Source organism: Anabrus simplex, chromosome 1 (assembly GCF_040414725.1).
Source record: "Anabrus simplex isolate iqAnaSimp1 chromosome 1, ASM4041472v1, whole genome shotgun sequence".
In the NCBI taxonomy this organism is placed as follows: domain Eukaryota; kingdom Metazoa; phylum Arthropoda; class Insecta; order Orthoptera; family Tettigoniidae; genus Anabrus; species Anabrus simplex.
This window is the reverse complement of record NC_090265.1, coordinates 1,514,883,418-1,514,910,590: the sequence shown is the minus strand read 5'-3', so window position 1 is coordinate 1,514,910,590 and position 27,173 is coordinate 1,514,883,418. Positions and strand designations below refer to the sequence as shown.

Sequence of the window (27,173 nt, the reverse complement as noted above, 5' to 3'; positions counted from 1 at the left end):
GTGATTTGGATGAGATTTAACCCACAAATGCCACAACACTGCGGCATAACATCCAGATTCAGATTATCAGAGTACATTCTTAAACCAATAGAAAAACATGTTGTTTCACTCAAAAACACTGAGCAAATGTTTTATTCGCAAGAATCAGCGTCCAAGTTTGAATGCCTCATCCCATGTTAGTCTTTCGAAAAAAAAAAAAAAAAAGACCTCGTATTTTAATATAAATTTTTCCAATACACACTTCACCAAAAAAAGTGTGTAGTTTTATTACATTAGAAGTCTAGAACAATTTGTACCCATAGAGGAATAGAAGTGCACCCATGCCCGGATGGACAGACCACAAACCCTGCGTTGCGATGGGAGGAGGGGGATTGCAGACGCTCTGGGATTTTGCAGGGGTTAATATCCACGGTTTTTTGGTTAGCTTCGAATGTTTCCGTTTGCTAATTGGTAGGTTGGTCATTCTGAAGTTCATATCGCTTGTTTTGCGGTAGATTTTATTTTTCCTTCCTAGGCGACAGGGCACTTGTTGACCACAATGGGTGGTATTAATAAAGTTGAGCACGTACTCGAGAGCAGCTGCTCAGAAGGAAGCAGAGCAGGCACTCAAGAAATGAGTACGTGCTCCATTTTCATACGAATAAAATCCCAGCTGGAATAGGAGTACCTGTTCCGTCCGTAGACGAGTAGGTGCTCACAAATCACTAAGAAGTAGCCGATTGTTGTGTAGTAAGCTAGAGCTGTGTTGTAGCATTCCCTCCATTTGTACCCATTACCAATAAACAGTTTCTGTCCGTCTCTTCACTAGAAGGGGCATTTCAGCACGCTAACTATTTCGATAACGATTTAGATTCTACTGGGAGTCAAGTGAAATTTGCACGTTTGGTAAAAGAGTAGCCAGTTCTTCCGGAGAAACCAAACATAACTTACCTGAAGTAAAGAGCAAGAAAGCACAAGCAATAATGGATGTGAAAGGAAGACTGCTATCGGAATTCGGAGTTGAAATGAATGACACACAGATTTGGAATAAGTTAAACAATATTAAAGCAAGAAAAACAAGAAAGGACAACTGACAAAATGCATACTGGACACACACAAAAAAATATTAAAAAATAGTATTGAAAGGGTGGGAAGAAGGAGAGACAAATCCTTCAATAAGAAAAATACAAGGTAGGTTTATTTTCCATCATATCCATAATGTTGTATTTATTACCATTATGTAAGAGCGTTTAAGAATTGTCTGAAACTGATATTTATATAGACTCTACCACATAAATTGTCTTTCAGAATCCAATTAACTAAAGTTTTCTTTGCATTCTTATAGAGAGCGGCATTTGCTGGTGTACGTAAGATTCAGAAGGATAGTTCAAGACATTATGATTGAGGATGAAATTGTCTGAAAGTATTCATGTCACTTTGGATACCGATGAAGTCTCTGTGCTAAACACTTCGGGATCTTCAGGTGTTAGAACTTCAAAGTTAGTAACTTCTGAATCAGCAGAAATTTTGAAAGATGGCAACTATAATAAAGGAAAAGCGCAAATTACCGGAATCGAAGAAACAAAGGGTCTTCCTCTAATGGAAGTCCAGCGACTGGTGGTGTTGGAACAACTGCAAGTTTTCAGAACTTATTAGTGAAGAATACGACAGGCCACCAACATGAGGAAATGTGCAGCAATCAACCGAACAGTGGATTACAGAGTGGACAAGTAAGTGATGAAGACAACGTGTGCCGTGTCTTTAGGAACTTGTTTCCAGGGTTGAAGTGAGATGAAGGTTTGCTATGTGATTAGTTAAGTTGTTTCGTGTTAATTTATTGAATCCACATTACTTTTGTATTACTGTGAATGGGAAGCTGCTTTACGTCGCACCAACAAAGGTCTAATGGCGACGATGGGATAGGAAAGGCCTAGGAGTGGGAAGGGCGCGGCCGTGGCCTTAATTAAGGTACAGCCCTAGTATTTGCCTGGTGTGAAAATGGGAAACCACGGAAAACCATCTTCAGGGCAGCGGATAGTGGGTTTCGAACCGCACGGCCAACTCGCTCGGTACTTTTCTATTACTATTTTACCAAAGCTTACCATTACAAGAAATAAGACAAATATTGTTAATTGACTGCACTGTAAGGAAAGTGAATTTAGCAACCAAAATAGACAACATAACATTAAATTACTTGAACTTATTGTAAATCGTTGACTTCTTCTTCTTTTCCTACCGCTTGTCCCACACGTGTGAGGTCGCGGGTGCGAACTGCGTCGCACATGTGGATGTGGCCCTGTTTTACGACCGGATGCCCTTCCTGTCGCTAACCCTATATGGAGGGATGTAATTACTATTGCATGTTTGTGTGGTGATTGGTAGTGTAGTGTGTTGTGTGAATGTGAAGAGGAAAGTGTTGGGACGGGCACAAACACTTAGTCCCCGAGCCAGAAGAATTAATCAGAAGCGATTAAAATCCCCGACCCGGCCGGTAATCGAACCAGGTACTCTCTGAACAGAAGGCCAGTACGCTGACCATTCAGCCAACGAGTCGGACATTGTAAATCGTGGACTATTCTTGCTACTTCATCTCTTCTCTCCCTTCACCAAAGCTTACTATTACATGAAATAAGACAAATATTGTTACCTGACCGCAATGTAAGGAAAGTGAATTTAACAACCAAAATATGACAACATAACAATAAATTGCACTGTAAGCCATGGATTATTCTTATTTCATCTCTTCTCTCTCTTCCCCTCATACGGACGAGTACATCTCCGTACTCAGCATTGTTATGCAATACATTATTATTTTCTTCTTCGGGGATATCAATCATCAATCAATCAATCAATCAATCAATCACTACTGATCTGCATTTAGGATAGTCCCCTAGGTGGCAGATTCCCTATCTGTTGTTTTCCTAGCCTTTTAAAGTCTTCACCTATGACGTGCTTCGCAACGTCGTGCAAAATAAAACAGCTTAATGTAAGAGATGGTTATCATGTGTGCACACGTATTTTGTTTTGTAGTATAGGAAAACGCCCTTCCCGAAGCATCTTTCAATATTACAACACGCACTCCAGTACATTTATTGTATGATTTTTCTTCTGGAGTAACAGTGTCTTATAAGGGGGTCATAAGCCATAGAGTTAGTCCATGACCAGAGTCTCCAAGCAGAAGCGCCTTAGCTGGGTTAAACTGTATGATTTTAAAAAATGTCTGAATATTTCCATATACATGACTATAGACCCTGTTCAAGAATCATAAACAGTCGTGAATTTTCTCTGGAGTTGCGGTATCATAGGCATTATTGCCGCAGACATATTCAACCCCATGAAGAATGGGTTTTAATACTAGAATATGGGTACAGTCAATAGCATCTACTGTATAGCCGGAAGGAAGTCCTACTTTCCTTGCCAATGATCTTTCTCCTTATGTATCTCTTCAGTGGATGAAGGGAATCTAATCCAAACATTCGATTTTCGGATAACAGCTATCATAACATTTGAAACTGATACCGTTCATTAGTAAACTCCGATATCTTCCCCTGTGCCAGTTTGAAAACCCGGATCTCCGATATAACGAAAAAGGAAAACTCTCATATTCTCATTATTTGTTAAGGCATCACCCCTACGTTCAAAATCATCACCCAGAAAATGTTCCGTTAGCCACTCGACATTTTCTTTATCAAACCTATGTAACTTTTTCGCCCCCCCCCCCCAAAAAAAAAAACACAGCTTAAATTCAGTCATACCACTAACCAATTACCTCTGTCAGCAGAGCTGAGCAAGCTACTGAGGTACTTCACAAATTCTTGAGCACCTAATCCTTATGCAGAGCATCTGCTCATCTTCATTTGAAAGAAAATGGGAGCAAGTGCTTTGATTGTGAGCAGGTACTCTTGGAAGTATAAATGCTCCCCGTTTGAACATATACTCCTCACTTTGAGCACCTGCTCCAAAACCTTGAGCAGAAAGTAGGTGCTCAACTTTATTAATACCACCCAGTTACTTGCATTGTTGAGTATCAGTATGTATAGATTAGTAATAGGATTGACTCCCTATCACGTGAAGTACAAATGGTGATGGGGAATTTAAACTGAATCCTTAATAATGTTTAAGGCGATGGCATTTAGACAAGTTAAAGAAAATTCGAAGATTTTCATATGTTTCCTGGTCAACAGTGGCACAGCACCCCTACTGCCAGACAGTAGTTCTACAGGGTGTCCGAGAAGTTCCCTTACCCCTAGTTTCATACATTTAATATTATTATTTTGTTATATTATGGCATGGACAATTGAGTTTGTATAATTGGGGAATTCAATAGTTGTTTTATTGGTATTGGTATCCTTGCTGCTAGCGTTGTCAGTCTCATCAAATACAGTAGAGACAATACTCGACACTCAGCGAGATATCGAGGGACAGCTATTAGAGCTCTCTCTAGCGGATTGACCTGAGAACTACTGATTCTGTCATAAGAGAACGTGTATTTGTGTGTGTGAAGTTTTTGGTGTTATTAATGCGTTTTCAGTGAGTTGACATACCGGTAATTAAATAGTAGCGTGTGTCATTCCTTGATCTCTCCTCTGAACATGAGGGGAAAAGTATGTGCTGTGTTTGGCTGCAGTAACTATGAAGTAGAGAAGAATGCGCGGTCTTTCGTCCGTTTTCCTCGTGACAAGAAAATGTAAGTAATATTGTGTTTGCATATATATTCTTCCAGTGACAAAGAGATTTTTATAGTACTTCATAAATTTCTGACCAGCTCGACCCATATTTTAAGTGGCTTAAAATAGAATACGCATATTTTATTGTATAGTGCAGCAGTTAACCTCCAATACCGATGTGTTGTTGTAGGTGTCATCTGTGGGTTTGATTTAATTAAGGAAAATACATATGCATATGAGTGTGGCTGGTTGTGTTCCAAATTACCCCATTTGGAATGCCGTAATGCGTTGTCAAGCACTGAAGAAAATATGGGTGATTTAAGAAATGCACATATTTTGTTGAAACAATATGATGATGCAAATTTGCTTTACCCTAATATAATGGCATTATGGCAAGTATTGCTTATAGGGAAAGTTTGAATGTTTTTGAGGCTAAATTTATAGATTTTCTTTCTGTTAGTAGGCTTCAAGTTAAAAGGAAAATTGTCCAGCTCTTAAATGTAAATTCATTGAATCATGTGTGTAAGGAATGTGCCGATATTTTTGTTGACAAGTGTTTTAATATGATGATACAATGCTTTTAAATGAGAAAAAAGAAAAATCTAGCCGTGAACGTTCAGGCAGGAATTCTAAAGCTAAAAAAGTAATGCATAAATGAAAGATCAAGCCCTTTCACAGCAGTCAATTTCACACCTTGATTATAGGCTGTCTAATTTCAGTCTTTAAATAATAACCTGTTAAATAATTCTTCATTCATTTATCCAGAATTGCTTTAGCAACTTTGAAGTTCATATCTTAGTGACAGTTTCTTTGTAGATGTAATTTATTTATCCATTTCCGTATATAAATTTCCATTGATATTTGAATTTAGCGCGAATTTTTAGGTCAAGTCACTAGGAGCGCTATTTGCGACTTGTCTCCCATTTTAACAAGGCTAAATCCGGAAGTGTCGCGTATTGTCTATACTGTATTTGGTCTCATTTCAGTTGTTAAGTCATGGCGGACGTGAGCGGACACAGCTACACTGTTGAGGAGCGATTAGTGGCGTGTGTGTGGGTGCACGAACGAGCACATACGGGGCAAACAATGAGTGATAATGAGTGCATTTAGAGATCACTTTGACAAACCCCCACCTCGTAAAGCTACTCTGCTTGATTGGGAGAAACGTGCGTTTGCTTCAGGCAGTGTCAAAGACAGGACGCGTAGTGGACGTAAGAAGACGCGGGAAGAAACGTGTGCCGCCGTCGCTCAATCAACTGAGCAGTTTCCATTGAAATCCGTTCGCAAAAGAGCAGCTGAACTTCAAGTACCGCGGTCAACAATGCATGACCACGTTAAAAGAGATTCGAAAATGAAAGGATTTAGGCCGATGCATGTGAATGAATCATCTGACAATGACATGGAGCAACGAGTTGCAGCCTGCCCTGCTTTCTTGAAACAATTCCCAACTGCCGTGTCCCGCTCAAGAGTGTTATTTTCTGAGGAGTGTGCGATATATCGCAGTTCACATAGGAGGAATGTGGTTTTCTGGTCTAAGGAAAATCCTCAATGTGCAAGAGTTGGAAAGGAACCCCCATCATTTATCGTATGGGCCGGGATATCATCACGTAATTTGTGCGGACCGTATTTTTTTTATGGGTATGTGAACGGAAAATCTTATTTGCATATGTTACAATCTTGGTTAATACCTCAGCTTCAAGACAAGGGAATCATCGGTCATGTGTGGTTAGAGCAGGATGGGGCTCCAACACATTTTGCTATTCAGGTGCGCGAGTTCCTTGATGAACAATTTCAAGGCCGCTGGATTGGCCGTGGCTCACCAACATCTCCAGCCCCGTTGACATGGCCACCACGAAGCCCGGACCTTACCACGCCAGACAACTCATTATGGGGAATAATCAAGTCCCATGTGGCTCAACGTCGGTACACGACTAATGAAGAATTGCGCCAAAGTGTGGAGGAAGCCTTTCGTTCCAGAACTCCTGAGATGCTCCGCAATATGTCAATGAGGACTTGGAGACGGATAGAACTCTGTGTAAGGCATGATGGTGCACATACAAATTCCCTGGATTCATAGTTTTTATATGTATGTACTCCACTATAATATGTAACATATAAAACTAGGGGTATGGGGACTTCTCGGACACTCTGTATAACACACCAGGTTTTCAGTGGAACATGATAGCGATCAGAGACGTACGGTAGACAAGGATCGTAGATGGACCTCTTCTCTTGGTTGACTTCAGATACCTGATGTTGATCCCTTTCAAAGCGAATTGTTGGATCTAATACAACAGTTTTTCCGGCGCGCCGGTTTACTGCTACAATATCAGCTCGTCTAAAAGATCCTTTAGAGGATTTACGTTGTACTTCTTCATTGGTTTCCCACTCTTGTTCTTGAAAGGCATCACACATGATAAAATATTTAAACTATAGTATAAATTAATTTCTACTTACTGGCACGATGACAGTATGGTACAGCTCGCACCTCCCAGGAAGCTGTGGACACAAATTATGAAGTCTTACTGAGATATCCTTATCTTAACATGACAGTAAAGATAAAACAGGTGTGGTTAGTCAAGTATCAAAAGAATTAATCCATCATCGTTCATTATACTTGACAAAGCAACAAGAACATCTTTTGCAGGACGAATATGCTACTAGAAGAGTAAAACGATACCATCGGGATTGATTGGACTCACACATTATTTAAATAGTCAAGATAAAAATATTTCAAGAAAGTTGTAAATACTACACATAGTTTAAATCACAAGGACTTACATTTATAGACGAAGGTCCCACTAGCATGTTGTGTTAAGTTTGTAGAGTGAAATATGTTATATACAAAATAATTTGCAAACCCCGAATGTCAAGGGTTATGAACTTCGTGTTGTTGGTAAGTATTGAACTGAGATAACACATAAATTATAAACAGGAGAGTAAATACAACTGGTAACAGTCATGCCGATTCAAATGCTTTTAATGCTCCATTCCAATTATTTTGTGAATTTTAGTGTAGTAAATTCAACAGTTCGCATCAGTGACGTTATTAAAATCCTAGATTAGTAATAGTAATTAGTAGTTGTAAATACAACTATGTACTGAATAGGAATGAATTGGATAGGTGGAAAACTCTCCTGTTTATAATTTCTAAGCCCCGAATGTGTCAGGCATAGTAATGTCAACGGGCATGTGCTTACAAACCAAGCATGAAGTGATTTCAATTATATGTAAGATATATTGAATATGATATTCAAAGTAAATCTAGCGAATTCAGTAGCGGCCAGCATATATATGCGCAATTAATCCCTTAAATATACTCTCGATACAATTAAATTGATGATGTAAACTCTGCATACAGTTGGGTATACATTTTTTCTTTGAGATAGTTTAATGCTGGTAACAGTCATGCCGATTCAAATGCTTTTAATGCTCCGTTCCAATTATTTGGTGAATTTTAGTGTAGTAAATTCAACAGTTCGCATCAGTGGCGTTATTAAAATCCTATATTAGGCCTTATATGAAATATTTTTATTTTACGAATGTCCACTCTTTGGCTGAATGGTCAACGAAGTGGTCCGCGATTCAGAGAGCCCTGGTTTCCATTCCAGGTCGGGCCGAAGAATTTAGCCGTGTATGGTTAATTCCTGTAGCTTGGAGGCTGGGTGTTTGAGTTCGTCTTAATACACGCCTTGATTTATATACATCACACTCCCGACCACCACAGAAACACGTAATAGTGAAAATAATTCTCTACGCAGGGTTGACGTCAGGAAAGGGATCCGACCGTAAAACTGGGTTCAATTCAGATCTAACGCTGACCCCAAGATAAAACTAGGAAGAAGATTTTCAATTCTATGAACGAATCGATATGAAGGAAACAAGGAATCGTAGACATCACATGAAACTTGTTTCTCAATGTTTCTGATGTAGGCTAATATGTAAAGTGTGAGATAGTTAATGCTTTGCAGTATGAATTACAGGTTGGTGCCGTTTCATATCACGAGCTGGGAACAGAGCTATATATTCTATTGTGTACTCAAAGTATTTGCTATCCTGCTTTATCGCTGTAACTCCAAAACCCGTCAATGTAGTTAGTGGGACGTAAAGCCAATACCATTATTATTATCATCGTTGTAACAATTTATTTTAGAAGAAACGATTCAGGAGAGTGGGTGGATACTTCAAATAAGGAAACCCAGCATTCACTTGTTGTGAGTGACGTATTTCAAATGCAGCATCAAAATAATGTCTTGATTGGTACACTGGTACATTGAGTATGGAGTGAAGAGGAGAAAACATTTTGGCTGGGATAAAATAATATAAGTTCCTGTTCAAGGGGAGGTATTGAAGAATGTATTTGACGGTATTTCAAAAAGAATGTTCAAGTTCTCGGACACAGAAGAGCAATCTTAATCTTCTAACTTCCTTTTGCAATTCTAAGATCAGCTCTCAATATGTTATCTTATCAATGCTGTCTTTCATGGAATTAAACATGTGCTATCATATCTAATTATTTAATCGTAACGTGCAAGTCAGGATCAGACTTGATCGTTTTTCTTGAGGAAAATATAACGTTTTTCCAAGTGCATTATATCACGTCCTGTCTGATAACAAATACAGAAATGTTGAAATTCGAGGATGAATTTGCACTGTCTTCACAGTGTAGTCAACAGCAGTTAACCAGGACTTAGAAAATGTCGAAAATGTTTTCAACCCAAAGATGGCGTTCCACACAGGCTGCTAGAATGAATTAAATATCGTCACTCGGCTTCATCGAAATCACAGGTGTTTAAATAGAGTTGAACGATTCGATTCCGGGGATGGTAAGTCTGTGATTAAACTCTTCGGGAGGTACAACTGGTATGCGAGGTATGTGGATATTTCAGGAACATCTTATAACCAGCTCCCTCTGAGGATAAGTGGTAGAGTATTAGCCTCCGGATCCTGAGATCACGGTTCATAGCCTACGGAGGTAGTTCGATTTTTGAAGGGTGAAATAAAAGTTAATACGTCATTCGAACTCGGCTTATGATTGATTTCTGGTGACAAATTTGGGTTCTACCGATATATATGAAGCTGAGCAATAGGTCGACCAAAAGAGGTTCGTGAAGTAAAATGGAACTTTGGAATTTATATAACATAGACAGCGTCAGCTCAAAACCTTGATAATAACCAATTAGGCCTATCTTTCAACTATGATTTGAAATCGCGGTATTTTATATCTTCCAATTGATAATTACCTATCTCAAATATTGCATCCTAAAGCCTAAGCCAGCCTTTTACTTCTAACGAAGTTTTTTTTTATTTTTATTTTTTTTATTATTATTATTTTTTTTATTTTTTTTTTATTTATTAAATCACGGACCTAATGATCAATATGACTTTGCTGGCAGGTCCTAGTGTTTACAATGCACTATGTCTTCTGGTATAGGCTAGAGAAATTTTGTTACTTTCATAGATCTGTCTCTGTCTTATCCTTGGCTTTCACAATATGAAAGTGACTGAGGTATGAGCGATGCTAGTAATGCCAATCCTATGCAGCCAGTCCCTGCTATGAATGATGTAAAAGTGTTGCTCATAGGGTCAGTTGGTGTATGCATTTCAGTGGGCTTGGCAGACTGATATGTAATAGCAACTCTGGCTCGTAAGGAAAGCAACGGGAAACTACCTCACTCATTTCACTAGTACGCCTCTTCAGTGATGCCTAGGCCATCTATGACAGCTGATGGCAGAGCTGTTGAGGATCCCACCAGCGGCACCGCTGACGGACTGAACATACATACAATGATCAATGGAATCAAGTTCCACACAGGCTTATAGTACGAGTAGCAGTATTCTAATTCGGCTTCATCGAACTCATAGGTTATTATAATACGGTTCATGAGAAGTGAGAATTGAAGAATTTGATTCTAGATTATGCTCTCTATTATATATTCTCCGAGTTTCTCTACCAGTTGTATTTTTTATGTTTATTTTCTTACAGTTTGCCTTGCAACGCTCCGTCACAGACAGGTGTTATGGCGACGATGGGTTAGGGAAGAGCTAAGCATGGGAAGGAAGCGACCGTGGCTTTAATTAATTTACAGCTCCGGCAATTGCCTGGTGTGAAAATGGGAGACCATGGACTCCCGACAGTGGGGTTCGAACCCACTATCTCTCGAATGCAAGTTTACAGTTACGTGACCCAACCACGCAGCTACTCGCTCAGTAGTTCAATTTTCAAATGTTGTAGTAGGAATTGGGAAGTAAGCAAATGTTATCTACGAGAAAGACACCCCAGTATTTCTATCAAGCTGAAGAGAGTAATTAAGGGAACATTAAAAAACCCTTGCAGACTCCCGAGACAAAGGATAGAGGGCAGCGCTGTACGCTGTACACACACTGAACGTCTCAAGTAGATATAATGGGTCACTGGAGAGATTTTCTCCATCGGTAGATTCATTCCACGGATAAAGGACGGTCGAAGCGTAATAGGTCTATTGATCCAATTGTCTTAATACCCTGCAGACCTGAGTTCTATTCCCAACTTTTCAACGAATGTAATACAGACTAGAAGGCCTGGACGAACTCAGCCTCGGAAACACAACTAACTATGAAGAGAATATGATTCAAAACCCCTCCCTACGACCCTAGATGTAGCTCTCCCCAGACTCCAGGCGAAAGTCGTGATGGCACGTCAACACCTATATAATTTCCTTTCCAGTTCTGTCCACCATAAACAATACAAATAGCAAAGCCATCTCCGAACAGGCCATGGAGACTCTTGGAGGAGCAACCACGACGCTAAGTGAGGCAGAGTGTTAAACTCTATGCCCGGCCGTCTTTGCGCCCCAAAAATTAACCTCGCGCTCTCTTTTGGCGTAGGCTGAGTGAACCTCAAGGCCATGCATTTTACTTGAAGCAACAGCATCAACTATTTTCTGCACATGTGGTCAAGAACCATAGTCTACAAGCCGCACAGCCCTTTGGTCATTATATAATTTCCTCGTGATTTGGTGAAAATAATTCGCATTACGTCGCAAGAGGACAATATGTGATGCGAAGGAATAAACCAATGTCACATATCCATCTCATTCTTTACCCAGAATATCGCTATCAGTGCAATTCGTGTGGAGATTCAAAGGATCTCTGTGATTTCGACCAGTACGTGTCAGTGGAAATTTTAACTGTTGCCACGTAATAATGTCACCAACTCGTTGGTAACGTCGTCATAGTCAACGGTGCTTTAAATGCAATTCGATAAATACATAATCAAGATTCAATGTAAGGAGACTGCTCAGATAACATCTAAAAACAGTGATAAGGTAGTGACGGTTTTATCATCGTGTCAAGATAAGAGAGGATGTCACAGAAAGTCTTGAAGTTGCCACGTTCTAAAACTACAGTTCTCAGGCACAAAATGTAGGTTAGCGTGCAACTGTGTGATGCCATTCTCGAATTTTCGCCATTGTTTCACACTTTCACTAGCAAAAAGATGCTGCTGCGATGTTTAAGGAGCGTACTTCCTCCTGAAGATCCAACACAAGCTACTTCCGGAACCTCCTCTCAGAATGTTCCTACTAAAATACACTGCGTTCTAAGAATTTGCCTTTGTTGCGACACCGTTCGGACAAATTACCTTTTTTGTTGCTTTGTTTTACTAGTATGTAGTAGAACGTGTCAGCATAAACATGAAACAAAATGTGTTCGAAACCATATAATAGAAATATTCCATCAGATAAAACTCAAGAAATTTTAAAATAGGGAAAAAAAGTCAGAATACTACTACTCAAAGGAATACGTGTAACAGGGCGAGTCGGAAGAAAAGCGAATGGAAGTATCTTCAAGACGCCGCGCTATCCTGGAGGAAACAGTCACCCGGTGCCTATTCTTTTCTACTTGCTTAATGTCGACAGGGATGAGGGCCAGTTAAGACCCGAATGGTCACAACCGTGGGTTTGATTAACCTGCCATTTTTGAACTGTAATTTAAACTGTTTCTTACGTGTCTTACAGTATTGGGAAAAATAACACCAACATACATACATACTTTATCATTACAGACTGTTATGCCTTTCAGCGTTCAGTCTGCAAGCTTCTGTGAATTTACTAAACGTCGCCACAATCCTCTATTTGCAACTAGTGCTGTGGCCTCATTTAGTTCTATACCTTTTATCTTGGTTAGAAACTGAGTCTAGTCCGCCTCTGTGGTGTAGTGGTTAGTGTGATTAGCTGCCACCCCCGGAGGGCCGGGTTCGATTCCCGGCTCGGCTACGAAATTTGACAAGTGGTACGAGGGCTGGAATGGAGTACACTCAGCCTCGGAAGGTCAACTGAATAGAGGTGGGTTCGATTACCACCTCAGCCATCCTTGAAGTGGTTTTCCGTGGTTTCCCACCTCTCCTCCAGGCAAATGCCGGGATGGTATCTAACTTAAGGCCACGGCCGCTTCCTTCCCTCTTCCTTGTCTATCCCTTCCAATCTCCCCCCTCGCAAGGCCCCTGTTCAGCATAGCAGGTGAGGTCGCCTGGGTGAGGTGCTGGTCATTCTCCACATTTATATCCCTCTACCCAATGTCTCACGCTCCAGGACACTGCCCTTGAGGCGGTAGAGGTTGGATCCCTCGCTGAGTCCGAGGGAAAAACCAACCCTGGAGGGTAAGCAGATTAAGAAAGAAAGAAACTGAGTCTAACCATCGTCGTCTTGGTCTACCTCTACTTCTCCTTCCCTCCATAACAGAGTCCATTATATACATTTTGAACAATAATTATCTGCCATGAGTCCCAAATGAGGATCATTTTTGAATTATCCCCACTAAAAATGAAACAGATTGTGAAAACAAAATACCATCAGACTATAAACAACAAATTAATACCCTAGAATTATAGACTCACTATTTAATGGTATGACTTACAGCTTATTAAAAACATGGAGTTGAGAAAAATTGAAGAACTCGAGCTCTTCCTACAAGTTAACACTCCACAACTAACATGCTTTAAACGATTCAACAATCACTTCATGTACAGATCTGAACTAGTTCTGGACAACAATGGAAATAAAAAATCAGCATTGTTAGCCTACGGATTGCTTAAAACATTTATGCAGCAAAATATATCTCCAACTGGATTCAAACCCACCAGTTCCCTAACGAATTCTTACAGCTATACCACCCGTACCGCGTAGCCAATGGAAATAACAAATGAGCACTTCAACCTAAGGACTGCCTAAAATATTTAAGCAGTAAAAATATAGTTATAACAGGATAGACTTCGGTACAGGTAGTACATCTGTAACACACAGATCTGCCTGTCTAGGATGTTCATTAGATCACAAATCAACATCATATTTACGGCCAGCATGTACCGAATGTTCTCCCATTCATTCTAAGAGAGAAATCTTAAAATATTCGACGGGAAGAATCTATCAGTCACTCATTCATAAAGGCTTGCATACAGTATGTATGTACCCGAATGATGGTTGGATCCTCAACAACTCCACCATTAGTCGTCACAGTTAGCCTAGGCATCACTGAAGAGGCGTACTACGGAAATGAGCAGTGATGCAGTTTCCCGTTGCTTTCCGCACCGAGCCAGAAGTTGCTATTACATATCTGTCTGCCAAGCCCACTGAAATGCATGCACCAACCGAACCTACGAGCAACATTTTCACACCATTCATTGCAGGGACTAGATGCATAAGGAATGGATAACACTGAGATAGATCAGTGAAAGTGACATAGGGGAGAGAGGGGCAATTGAACGCACCTAAGGCAAAACACCTGTGTAAGGTACTATACTGGATCCAACATTTTTACAGTACTTCAGTATGATAGGAAATATAGTTAAGAATACGGAGTGTGGAATACAAGTACACAAGTAGTAAAGTTCCCGAGTCTTCTATCAAAATATAGAAATTGGTTTTGCGTACCATTGCCCACCCATGTGGGGCAATGGCACGCATGTACTTCTTTCACGACAGAAGAGACACACATCGTTGGTGGTATTCCTCCGTGGAAACCCAGACACCACTTCTTCCGTGTAATCATCATTATCATCATCTTGACAAAGTTCATCATCACATATTCATCTAACGAACTGTTGTTGTCTTGGAAAAATACATTATTTGTCTTCTTCATGTTCGTGAATTTGCAACTCGAGCCTTCTTTACAATATCTATAATCGTTTCTTTCTTTTCTTTTCCAACTCCTCTAATACTGATTTTCTGGGTGTGGCTGTCAACATTTCAGAGTGCTGCTTAGGCCTAGACCTTTGTGTTTTCGCACAAAATGTTAATGCTCTGATAGGGATAGGAGAGGAATTGATACAGCAACAATTCCGTTTTCCTTGCATAAATTTAAGGGGGAAAGTGATGTGTGATTCGAAAAGAAGAATTGGATTCTTCACTGATGATTGCATGTGTGCAGCGAAATGCTTGAGCCACGTCAGGAACAAGTCCTGATTCATCCATCTTGACTTGGAGCGCACATAAATGCTTCCTGGAAAGCCTCCACGTGCTATTGCAGTGGGCATCCTCACACCAGGATATACAGTATAAACATGGATGGTATATAATTACCCGTAGGATTCATGGCGAAACACATAGTAATATTTCGTCCTCGTTCTAAGCTGGTCGCTGTCTAGTGTCCATACTTGCTTTTGACCTTTGCGGGCAATTATTTGAGCTGGCTTCTGGACGGTCGAAATGCAGGTTTCATCAACGTTATACATACATGACGGAGGAAACATACGTTTTTCACTGACAGTCAAGAGATTATGATAAAGTCTGTCAACTTCTGCTTCATTAAATGATAAAATTCCGCTTACGCTAGTTGCTTCGTGCATCTGCAGACTAAGTTCTGGGCTTCTTGTCAAGAAACCTTGCGGCCAGTCCTTGCAGCCAGCTAATTTAGTAGTGTTGTTAAAATTGTTAGAAAGATTGTTCCTGACCGCAAATTCATAGGCAACACGACGTAGTTTAACCATCGCCATGCCGTAAAATAGCCTAGCCAACTGAAGAAGATGAGAACAGAATTGTACGCACTGAAGGGGTAATGAGACGCAGAGTGCGTACGATTACCCCTCTAGACACCTTCACACCTTCTGTCCTGCCATTTTATAACCGACGAAGGAAAAATGGAAATCACACGTGTATCACAAGATATCGCATTTCACATTAAGAAAACTGAAGACTTTCGAGAAAAAAAGTGGACAGTTTAGTACGCACCTTAATATGAATTCGACTCTTCTGATTTAAGATGATGTAACAAAACAAATATTTCTGCACAACACAAGAAACATACGCAACTCAGGCTGACATTCTGCTATATAGTATCAACGTTATGGTGACTCCCCACTAGATTGAAGCAGTTTACAGAATGCTTGCTACCATGGGAGGGGATTTAGAGGGGTGCGTCCCATTACCCGACGCGTCCCATTGCCCCTCTCTCCCCTAAGTGTTCTGTAAAATCTAGGTCTCGTCAGCAAAGGCATGCATACAGTATAACAGTCTGTAAAGAACAGCTTTTCATTTAGCATAAGGTGTTCCCATGATTTTTTTTTTTTTTTTTTTTTTTTTTTAAGCGATCGACATTAAATCATTAAAAGGTTCGTTCAGGGTCTACTTCGCAAGGAAATTTAACCAAAATGTCTTACGCCACGCGGTTTCCGACCGACTTTGTCCATTTCATTAGAAGGGTTTAAAACAGCATTTGAATTGTGGATGTGTAATGGAAATACAAGTGGTTCGAAATCTTCGTCGAAATATTTGTGCAAAACTCTCCATTAAGGAATAATTTTAAATGCTTCGGACACGTAGGTCAGGAATATCTTTCCAATATGTTTTACAGTACTAGAATATGATACAAATTCTGATGACTATGCCACTGCTTAGCAAAATTAGAATTGTCCAAAAGATGATTTCATTTGTTACTTAAACGTGCCGGTTCGTACCAAATCGTAGTCTTGAGCCAGTCAATATTAAGTGAAGACTTTAAAGGATTCTGTTATAAATAACTCGAAATCAATGTTCCACAACAGACTTGCCGACTGACCGTATCAGGCCTTTGTTACAGAGTGGAATTTGTCGGATTTACTATTCTCAGCGAGGCGTATTGATGTAGTACGTACGTGACAGATTCCAGAAGACGGGTATATTGTAATGATGTTGATATTGTCTGACCGAGTTCGATAGCCGCAGTCGCTTAAGCGTGGTAAGTATCCAGTATTCGGGAGATAGTGGGTTCGAACCCCACTGTCGGCAGCCCTGAAGATGGTGGTTTTCCATTTTCACACCAGGATGGGTCGTCGCCGCAAGACCTATCTGTGTCCGTGCGACGTAAAGGAATTCCTAAGAAGAAGAAGAAGAAAGAAGAAGAAGAAGAAATGGTCTGACTTCGAGGTTGACAAGACCACCAGTTTCGTGTACTTGTGTGAAAGATATGTGGTAATCTGTTGTGCTGTCTGTACTAGCCGGGTTGAGTGGCTCAGACGGTTGAGACGGTGGCCTTCTGAATCCAACTTGGCAGGTCAGCCCGCTGGTCAAATACGTCAGCCTCGTGTCAGTAAATTTACTAGCACGTAAAGGAACTCCTGCGGGACTAAATTCCGGCACCTCGGCGTCTCCGAAAACCGTAAAAGTAGTTAGTGGAATTTAAAGCAAATAACATTATTGTCCGACTCATTGGCTGAATAGTCAGCGTACTGGCCTTCGGGTCAGGGGGTCCCGGGTTGGATTCCCGGCCGGGTCGGGGATTTTAATCGCTTCTGATTAATTCTTCTGGCTCAAGGACTGGGTGTTTGTATCCGTCCCAACACTCTACTCTTCATATTCACACAGCACACTACACTACCAACCACCACAGAAACACGCAATAGTGATTACATCCCTCCATATAGGGTTGGCGTCAGGAAGGGCATCCGTCCATGGAACAGGGCCAAATCCACATGTGCGACACAGTTCGCACCCGTGACCCCATACGTGTGGGAAAAGTGGTAGGAAAGGAAGAAGAAGAAAGCAAATAACATTATTATTTATTACTGGCTGTACTGATAGAGTATGTGTAATGTATGTAAGAGATTGGAAAAGACCAACCCTGCACAACGAGCTAGTTTTCATCCAAGCATCTGCCTTAAGATTAACTTGAGAATGCCCGGCCACGTGATCTCATGGTTAGCGTGTTGGCCTTTGGTCCACGGGTCCTGGGTTTGATTCTCGATGGCTCGGGGGCTGGGTATTATGTGCTGTCTTCAGCATTAGAATTCATCATAGGTTCTTCTTCCTCACAGACGTGCTGGTTGGATCCTCAAATAGAAATAGCCTCCGGACTGAAGCGTGGACAGACTGTTTATAGAGTGTTCCAGGATTAGGGAATAATGCGATGTTAGAAAACGAATTGCCGAATAATATTTTTATGTATAAACACGTCTATGTACGAAACTGTATTTGGTAACACAAGCCATGGGAACTGAAAGAAGATAGCGCTGTAGTGAGCCTCTTGACGCTGGATTCTTTTCGTACGTGAAAGAAATTCGTGGGATTTGTTATACTGTAGATGCAACCAGACCAATTGGCGATATTCATATCTATCATCGTGAAATTTATTATCTGTCTACAAGGTTTTGCCCATTTCCATTTCAGTACGGTATTCCTCTCCTCACTAACTTTACTAAATATATACTATACTAAATATGGGTATTTGCGAACATTATCCAGAACAGTTCCAAACTCCTATGGAATATTATTTAAATTATTAACTGTCAGGAGAATCAATAATAAAGCCATCAATTTCAATGCAGACTTGTGAACAATGCTTCTGCTTCTATCACTCACTATTTGGTCAACAATTATCTTAACTATGATTTTTGTGACTGGACCACATATTCCTTATGCGTCAAGTAATTTAATAATGCCACGAGGCGAACAGGCAGTTTTGCTCCTGTTTTGCTTACATTTTATAGATCCACATCGTTTATAGATGACAGAGTACCAAAGGAAAAGATGTTAGCCGTACTAGGGTTTAAAGGATTAAGAGTAGTTTATTCCAAGCAATCAAAGGCAACGACAATCGGGCCACAATGAGAATTGATAGAAGAAAGAGTTCTTGGTTGGTTAAAAGTACAGTAGACAAGGCTCTCATCTTTCAATCTTATTATTCATACTTTACACCAGGGCCTCTCAGGGTGCATGTACACGGTGTAAAAGACGACTTCGCTTGGTTGACCAGAGTGCAGACCCCCACTCCTCGATTTGGAGCAATAGCGCTGTCTCTCTCTTTCCCCACGCCTGTCTTTCTCGCTCCGCCTGTCTCCCTCTTCCTCACTTGCTCCGTAGCGCTCCAAATCCGAGCCGAGCTTAGCCGAGTAGCCCAGAGACGAAGCGTTGGTCCCAGCCGAGCCGAGTGGGACCGATGCACTGTGCACAGGAACTCTGCACCTCGGTTTGCACGCGTGAGATTTTAGGCGTTTGAGAGGCCCTGCTTTACACAGATCATTTACTGAAAGGTATGAAATTGCAGAAATGGATTCAGTAAGGTAAGGAAAGTAGTTTCGGTTGTGCCGAAGACCTGGTCTCAAAGTCAGATTATGCTGAAAGCATGCATCTTGTCGTTTGGAAAGAGGTGCAGTGAGTATGATATGAAAACTAGCATCTTCAGGACTAAAGTGATGTTAGTATGGCGTGAAACCTAAAATGACAATGTCAAATAGGGATGCAAAATTGGAATTGGTGGATCATCCCAAGTACTTAGGATAAGTACTTAGGATGGAACCGGTACTATAGCAAGTGAAATCGGGTCAAGGTATAGAAAACTAATGCTCTAAATTCGCAGTTGTGATCTCTGAGAAAGAAGTGAGCTGTCAGACAAAATTACGGAGGAGGGTAGGTTAGTCTACCTGAGAGAAAAATTAACTCGGTCATGGAGACCAAGGTGATGATGGTTAGACTCAGTTTCCAATGATCTAAAGATGTGTGAAACTAAACCATGCCGCAGAGGATTGTGGAGGAGCTTTGTTAATTCACTGAGGCTTGTAGACCGAACACTGAAAGATGTAACTCTGTAATGGAGATAGCTGTATGATGTTTATTATGTGCGACGCTCAGAATGCCATGAATCGTGCAGGGCTGGATTTCAGGAGTACGATGTCTACATCGTGAGCGGCTAGCCTTCGATTTGTTTGCACGAGCATCAATCACTCGACTCTACGAATAAGTTGTTAATTGACAAAGGAGCAGACAGTCTTGTGGAAGACGAAATATTATACGATAATAAAGTAACACATTCTCAGGTTTTCACTACTGGTGAGTTCGGAAATTATTAATTTCTCGAGACTCTTCCGGTGGGATGGGAGTAAGTAAGCGAAATAACTTCGTGACATTAGTCCCCAGCTCGTTAAAAAAGGAACTCCTGTAGACACAATTGCAACACCCTGGCATCTCTGAAAATCTATAGAGACGATTCTTCTTGCTGATCGTTTACGGTCGCACAGCCACTGTTAGGTTTTCGGCGATGGTGAGATGGTAAAGGGCTTAGAGTACTAAAATATTAAACAACATTCAGATGGGTGGGACTAAACCTATTCCTCTTCTAAACTATGTTATCAGAGGCTGAATGCATCTCCTCCTGTTCCTCAATCCAGTAGCAAGGTCGGAAATCGAACTGTGAACAACCAGGTGAACAACTATTCGGAGAGAATAGTGTGTTTTTTATATTGTGAAACACGAGACAGCACGTCTGCTATGCTGTGCACATTTAATTACGCAAAACGCTTTTATTTTTATTTTACAATTGGCCCGACCTGGCTTCCCTCCGGAACAATGCAAGGCGTTTTCAACGGTTCACGCCTGGAAGGAGCAAACGCAAGACTCGTTCCATTTATCGCTCGAGATCATACCAAACACGCTTTATTGGCGCATCTGCACGTTACTTAAAATATTACGAGTTTAGCTAGATGTTACTTGAAGAACTAGACAGCTTTGTTCCCTGGTCTAAAATAAAAATAAAAACTAAACCAAAATAACGCTCCTTCTGTTTTAGAACGTCGGTTTTCTCGACCGCTACATGACATAATACCGAAATATATTGGGGATATTGGCACACGTTTTAACTGTACGAGCTGACGCGTTTCGATCTCGCGACCAAATCGTCTTCTGAGCGAGGCGGTAAAAATTAATAAACACCCAAATAATTAACAAAGGCAACGACGGCTGAGCAGATCGTGGTTATCCTCCATAGCTAAGTCATCATCATCTTTCTACTTTACTCTGAAGGCCAGAGAACGAACTACACATCTGACAGGGTATTTCTACCTTGAATCTATTTTCTATGGAGCGATAATTACCACTGATCAGATTCATTATTGTTCTTAGCTCTTAAGACCGAAACGCGTCAGCTTGTACGATTAAAACTAGACGTAATATCCCTGATATATTATTTATTGTCCCTTCAATAGCTGTAGATTTTGAATTTTGTTTCGCTAATGTTCCTAAACGTATCGGAAGCAATGATTCAAAGTCATTAATTTCAAGCGCCCTCAAATAGGCACTACCACACATCCTACCTGGAATCGAATCCGCTCTGTTGAGAACAGGAGAACATCCTACTGCGCCAATGAGATAGATTAACATTAAATATATATATATATATATATATATATTTATTTATTTATTTATTTATTTATTTAATCCGTTCACCCTCCAGTATAAGGTTTTTCACCGGACTCAGCGAGGGATCCCACTTCTACCGCCTCAAGGACAGTGTCTTCGAGCGTGAGACAATTGGTCAAGGACACAACTGAGAAGGCGTACCAGTACCTCACCTGCTATGCTGAATAGGCGCCTTATGGGGGATGGGAAGATTGTAAGGAATAGGCAAGGAAGACGGAAGGAAGCGGCCTTGGCCCGGCATTTGCCTGGAGGAGAAATGAGAAACCACGGAAAATTACTTCGAGGATCGCTGAGGTGTGCATCGAATCTCCCTCTACTCAACTGACCTCCCGAGGCTGAGTGGACCCCGTTCCAGCCATCGTACTACTTTTCAAATTTCGTGGCAGAGCCGGAAATTGAATCCGATCCTGCGGGGATGGTAGCTAATCTTACTAACTACTACACCACAGAGGTGGACTAAAATGAATGATTTAATACGTAAAACGTTTGTACGATGTAGGGTTTGAACTGTCAATACTATGTTCCGTTAATTGGTAGGCTAGCATTTGAATTTATGCGCTACAGTACGCTACAGCTATCAGCGAGACTTCTATTAAAGAATACATTCGAGTACGTCACTTCCAGTTCGCCACTTCGTACGCTCTTCAAGCCACTATCTTGAGCTTTAACTTCGCATTTTTCTATACCTGTTCACTTGGGACATCACGTGAAACATGTTAATACTAACTTTTATTAAAATACTCGTATGTATCTGTATTAAAATATGCATTTGCAAATACTTCTCAGCACTACTGATGACACCGAGCAAATGCCTGTGCGGTTTGGGTCACGCAGCTATTAGCTTGCATTCGGGAGATAGTGGCGTCAAACCCAACTGTCGCCAGCCCTGAAGATGGTTTTCCGTGGTTTCCCATTTTCATACCAGGTAAATGCTGGGGATGTACCTTAATTAAGGCCATAGTTGCTTCCCTCCCACTCCTAGTCCTTTCCTATCCTATCGTCGCCATAAGACCTGTGTCGGCGCGACGTAAAGCAAATTGAAAAAAAAAAACTACTGATTACATATTGACCGTCACTATGTGTAGGCTACTACAGTGTCTGAAAATGATACTTAAGAGGAGAGCGCTATATTGCTTGTTTTGATTATTTGTTTTTATATGTAAGTTATCTATTCCGATACTTTACGTTTCTTGGTTTCTTTTTGCCGTTTGCAGTATGGAACGGAATTTCTGAGGTTTTCAGTTTCGATACAGTATGTAGGGACAGTCGGCTACTGACCGTCAAAGTTGAATTTCATTGTACAGAGTGTTCCCAAATATGAGCGAAGTAATCAAGGGGTAGATAGTACACACAGTTCTTATGAACATATGCCTTACGGTCGGTCGTTTACGAGCTAACCATATTTTAGTTATTAGTTGGAATGGGGATTTAATTCGTGTTAAAGACTAAGTTTGGAGACACGCATGCAGTTACGGATATTGCAGTACAGTACATCGCCAGCGTGTAGAAAAGGTTGCCATCGAATTCGTTCATTGCCTGGAGAGTTCGAACATGTCCGACAATCAATGAGGTAGCGTGTTCAGGTGTGCTTTCAGGCGCATGGTGAACAATTTGAGCACTTCATGTTGGCACACCAACATTGAGAACGCTTCTCGTCATGGGCTGTACCAGGCAAGACTATTGCCAATACTTCCCGTACAAAATTGGACGCTCGTAAAGGATCGTCCGCAGGGCATATGTTCTTAGAGACCTTTCGTGTTGTTTTGGGTTTGTACTATCCACCCCCGATTCCTTCCCACATGTTTGAGAATATCCTGCATATGTGAATCTGACTTCAGACTCAAGTTTTATGGAGTAAACGAAATTGAAATATATGATCAAAATAACTCACTAATATTCATTTTTTCTTGTGGGATCACTAAGTGAAAATATGTTTTTATTAGTTTTCATTTTCTCTGTGTGCAATCAGCTAGTAGAAATGACTTTTAGTCATACTGTACTGCGGAAACTTTCTTGGAACATTTGTTATGTGGAGATATGTTACAGGGCGTGCAGCTCTGAGCTTGCATTAGGGACATAGGAAGTTCGAACCCCACTGTCGGCGGCCCTGTAGAGGGTTTTCCGTGGTTTCCCATTTTCACATCAGGCAAATACTGGACTGTACCTCAATTAAAGCCAAGGCCGCTTACTTCCCACTCCTAGGCCTTTCCTATCTCATAGTCGCCATAAGACCTATTTGTGTCGGTGCGACGTAAAGCAGATTTTTAAAAATGTTAAGTTGAGATAATATGACATGTTACTTGGTAAGTGACTAATATGATCAATTACATATAACCAGGTTATAAGAGGGGCATGGTAGCGAAGTAACATCGTCACTGGCTTCTCATCAAGGAACTCGGTTCGAACTCCGATCAAACTATGTGTTAATTTTGAATTGAAAAGTCACATCTCTGCGGATTGGATTTCACTTAAAACTGGAGATATCGTATCTAAACCAACACTCACGAGAAATTGCAGGTTTATTCGCCGAGTTTAAGACATTTTTAGTGCATTATGCGAGTGATTTATCTTCTTATTACTGTTCCCCACGTGGCGAAGGGGGTGGGAGCGTAGAACACATCCACTGTATCTCCTGGCTGGCTGTCTGATGTAACTTCGTAGTGTGGGTCGACGACCACGACACCCCTGGCTGAGTATGGAATTGAGCATGGAATGTCAGATCTATTCCCTTTTGTTTTTCCTGGTTAGAGTTAAGAGGGGATGATAGAGCACTTTTTCTTTACAATTGGCTGCACTGACATATATATGTTTTATGACGACAATGGGATAAGAAAGGGCAAGGAATGGGAAGGATGCGGCCGTAGCCTTAATTAAGGTACATCCCCAGTATTTTCCTGGTGTGGAAATTGGAAACTACGGAAACCCCTCTTCAAGGCTGCCGACAGTGGGGTTCGAACCCAACTCACCCGGTTAGGGCATTTCTATTTCCTCTTAAAACAATAGGCCTAATTATCACCGTCAGCAACAACAGCACTTCTTATTGTTAATTTCATATTTAAGCAAGGCACTATGGGACTGAAACAGTAGGGCTTCTTGGTTGAATGGTCAGTGTACTGCTTTTCGGTTTAGAGGGCCCCGGGGCCGGTGATTTTAAAAGCGTCTGGTTCTGTCTCGGGGACTGGTTGTTTGTGTTCGTCTTAATACACTACATACAACACACAGAATAGTGAATACAACCCTCCACATAGGGTTGGCGTCAGGAAGAATATCCGATCCTAAAACTAGGCCAAGTCAATATCAAGAGTCAACCCCAATAAATGAGGAAAAAAAGGCCAGGAAGATTAACAGGACTATCGGACTGCAACTTCCATCTGAAAATCCCGACTCGAGAAACAGTAACATGTACAATCTCAGACATTTACATAAAAATAGTAACATGTAGGTTACTAAGTAAGTTATACCACAGTTGAACGTGTGGAACTGAACGGATTAATGATAGTTTCCTGAATGATCGACGATTTGATAACCTCCTACGAATAGAATACTCTGAATTTGAAAGAATACACTTTCGTTGTCCTTGGTTTACTGTAGGATTTGTGAAAAATAAATCATTCAAGGTACGGTAGTCCCTGTTAGTATAAAGATTATAACCTGAAATATCTCAATCATATCTTTGAGCATGTTTCAGTTTTTGTTACCGAGCTCGATAGCTGCAGTCGCTTAAGTGCGCTCAGTATCTAGTAATCGGGAGATAGTGGGTTCGAGCCCCACTGTCGGCAGCCCTGAAGATGGTTTTCCGTGGTTTTCCATTTTCACACCAGGCAAATGCCGGGGCTGTATCATAAATAAGGCCACGGCCGCTTTCTTCCACTTCCTAGGCCTTTCCTATCCCATCGTCGCTATAAGACATATCTGTGTCGGTGCGACGTAAAGCAAATAGTATATATATATATATATATATATCAGTTTTTGTTTTTGTTTTACTTCACACAGAGACATGTCTTATGGCGATGATGGGATAGGACAGGGCTAGGACTGGGAAGAAAGCGACCGTGACCTTAATACAAGGTATAGCCCCGAGCATTTGACTGGTAAGAAAATGGGAAACCATCTTCAGGGCTGCCGACGGTGGGGCTCGAACCCACCATCTCCGGAATGCAAGCTCACGGCTACGTGACCCAAACCACACGGCCAACTCGCTCGGTTCTTTGAGTATGTTCTAATCACTCCGATATGAAAGCGAATCATAAAAATCTTGTAAAAACCTATTTTGGACGCTGCTCTCTAAGGCTATTGAGCATTCATGTTACGGAAAAGTAATGCCAACATTTTTATATGTACGAGTTATCTACATCGAAGGATTGGGAATAATAATAATAATAATAATAATAATAATAATAATAATAATAATAATAATAATAATAATAATAATTCGCTATCGTAGCAGGGGGAAAGATGATACTCCCAGGTGTCGGATAGTGGGGTCCTAACCGGTTTGCCGATGGACTTGAGTGAAATAAAATAGCTCTCGCGGACCAAACACAATCATATTACGAGGACGAGTTCGACAGCCGTAGTGGAAGGACGTGTTCCTCTCGCTCGCTCTCTCTCTCCTCGCCAGGCGCTCTGTACTTTCCCAGTACTAGTCAGGCAGCTGTACTTGTTAGTACATCTCCGAAAGAGCATTATCTACTGTCTGTACTTTTAAGTACACAGTACGAGCATTGTCAGGAAGCACTTTTTAGTGCTATTCTCTTTCAGGATTTTATTTCAGGAAGCGACAGGTATGATGGAACTTCGAGAAGACCTACCAGAGAACTTCAAGGACGCAGTAGGGGAGATTGTTCTCTGGGTCGACCACAGGACCGTCCCGCTGAACCACGCCGCCCCTGCGCTGCTGGTGCAGTACCGACCTGGGGAGGACACCTACAGGGAGGCCTACCTCATCATTGAGCTCCTCACGAGGCTCGAGGGGGCCACAGGGAAGGAGCTCTCCCCCGACGCCGTCGAGAACATCGAGAACTGGGCGATAATTATTCGCCCCACGGACCCAGGCCAGATCAGCCGCTACGAGAGGAGCTTCTCTGCTTACTTTCAGGTCACCCGAATACCAGGCAAGAGGAACTACACTACCGGCAACGGTAGCCAGGAGACTGCCACACAGACGGAGCCGAGGAAGGAGGACGACGGCGGCGCTCCCGAGCGCCGCGACGGCGCGACCCCAGTTGGAAAGCTGTACCTTACGAAGTACACGCAGACCAACAAGGCCGCCAACCAGGATCGTCGCCAACCTACCAAGGCGAAGTGGTCGCAGACGCAGGCCCACCAGGAGGGGCCTGTAACCCGGGCGCAAACCAGGAGAGCGCCCGTGTTGGTGGATGGCAGCACGGCAGTGGAGAAGGACGCCCCTTGGTGTTCTGATGCTGCTGCCCAGGCACAGCCTGCCTGCATGTCTGTCGAGTTGCAGACCTCGATGTGCGCCCCTCAGGACAGGGAAAGCAGTCGAGTGCTAGCACCGACCGACGCCGCCGCCGCCAGCCAGGAGAAGGAAGAAGACGGCGACGCAGCGGAACCACCAGCTACCCCGGGGTCACCAGGCCGGGAGGAGGACCACCAGGACGCGGCCTCTTCCCCTGCCGAGAAGACACGCCCGGGAAGAAGAAGAAGAAGAAGACGACGCCGGACCAGGAAGCAGAAGGCGACGCCGGCCCATCAGGAGATGGCCACCCAGCCGCAACCCAAGACTGCTCCCAGGACAGCAGTCAGCCGAGGAGCCAATCAGGAGAGGACCTCAGCAGGTAGCGGCAGTCAGGTGAGAACAGAACGTCCCCCTCAACAGCTCTTGCAGTGTTTCCGCTGTCTGAGGTGGGGCCACCGTCAGGTCAGC

The 27,173-nt window shown here is 41.9% G+C and overlaps 1 protein-coding gene across 3 annotated transcripts in view; it reads right to left on the bottom strand.

Moving 5' to 3' along the window:
- Positions 1–27,173, bottom strand: part of jar (Myosin heavy chain 95F jaguar) — a 562,711-nt gene that overhangs the window by 353,210 nt on the left and 182,328 nt on the right. For all 3 annotated transcript variants that reach the window (XM_067138002.2, XM_067138003.2, XM_067138005.2), the window contains one exon: positions 7,104–7,145. The gene's annotated coding sequence lies outside the window, so the exon portion shown is untranslated. The remainder of the gene's footprint in view (positions 1–7,103; positions 7,146–27,173) is intronic.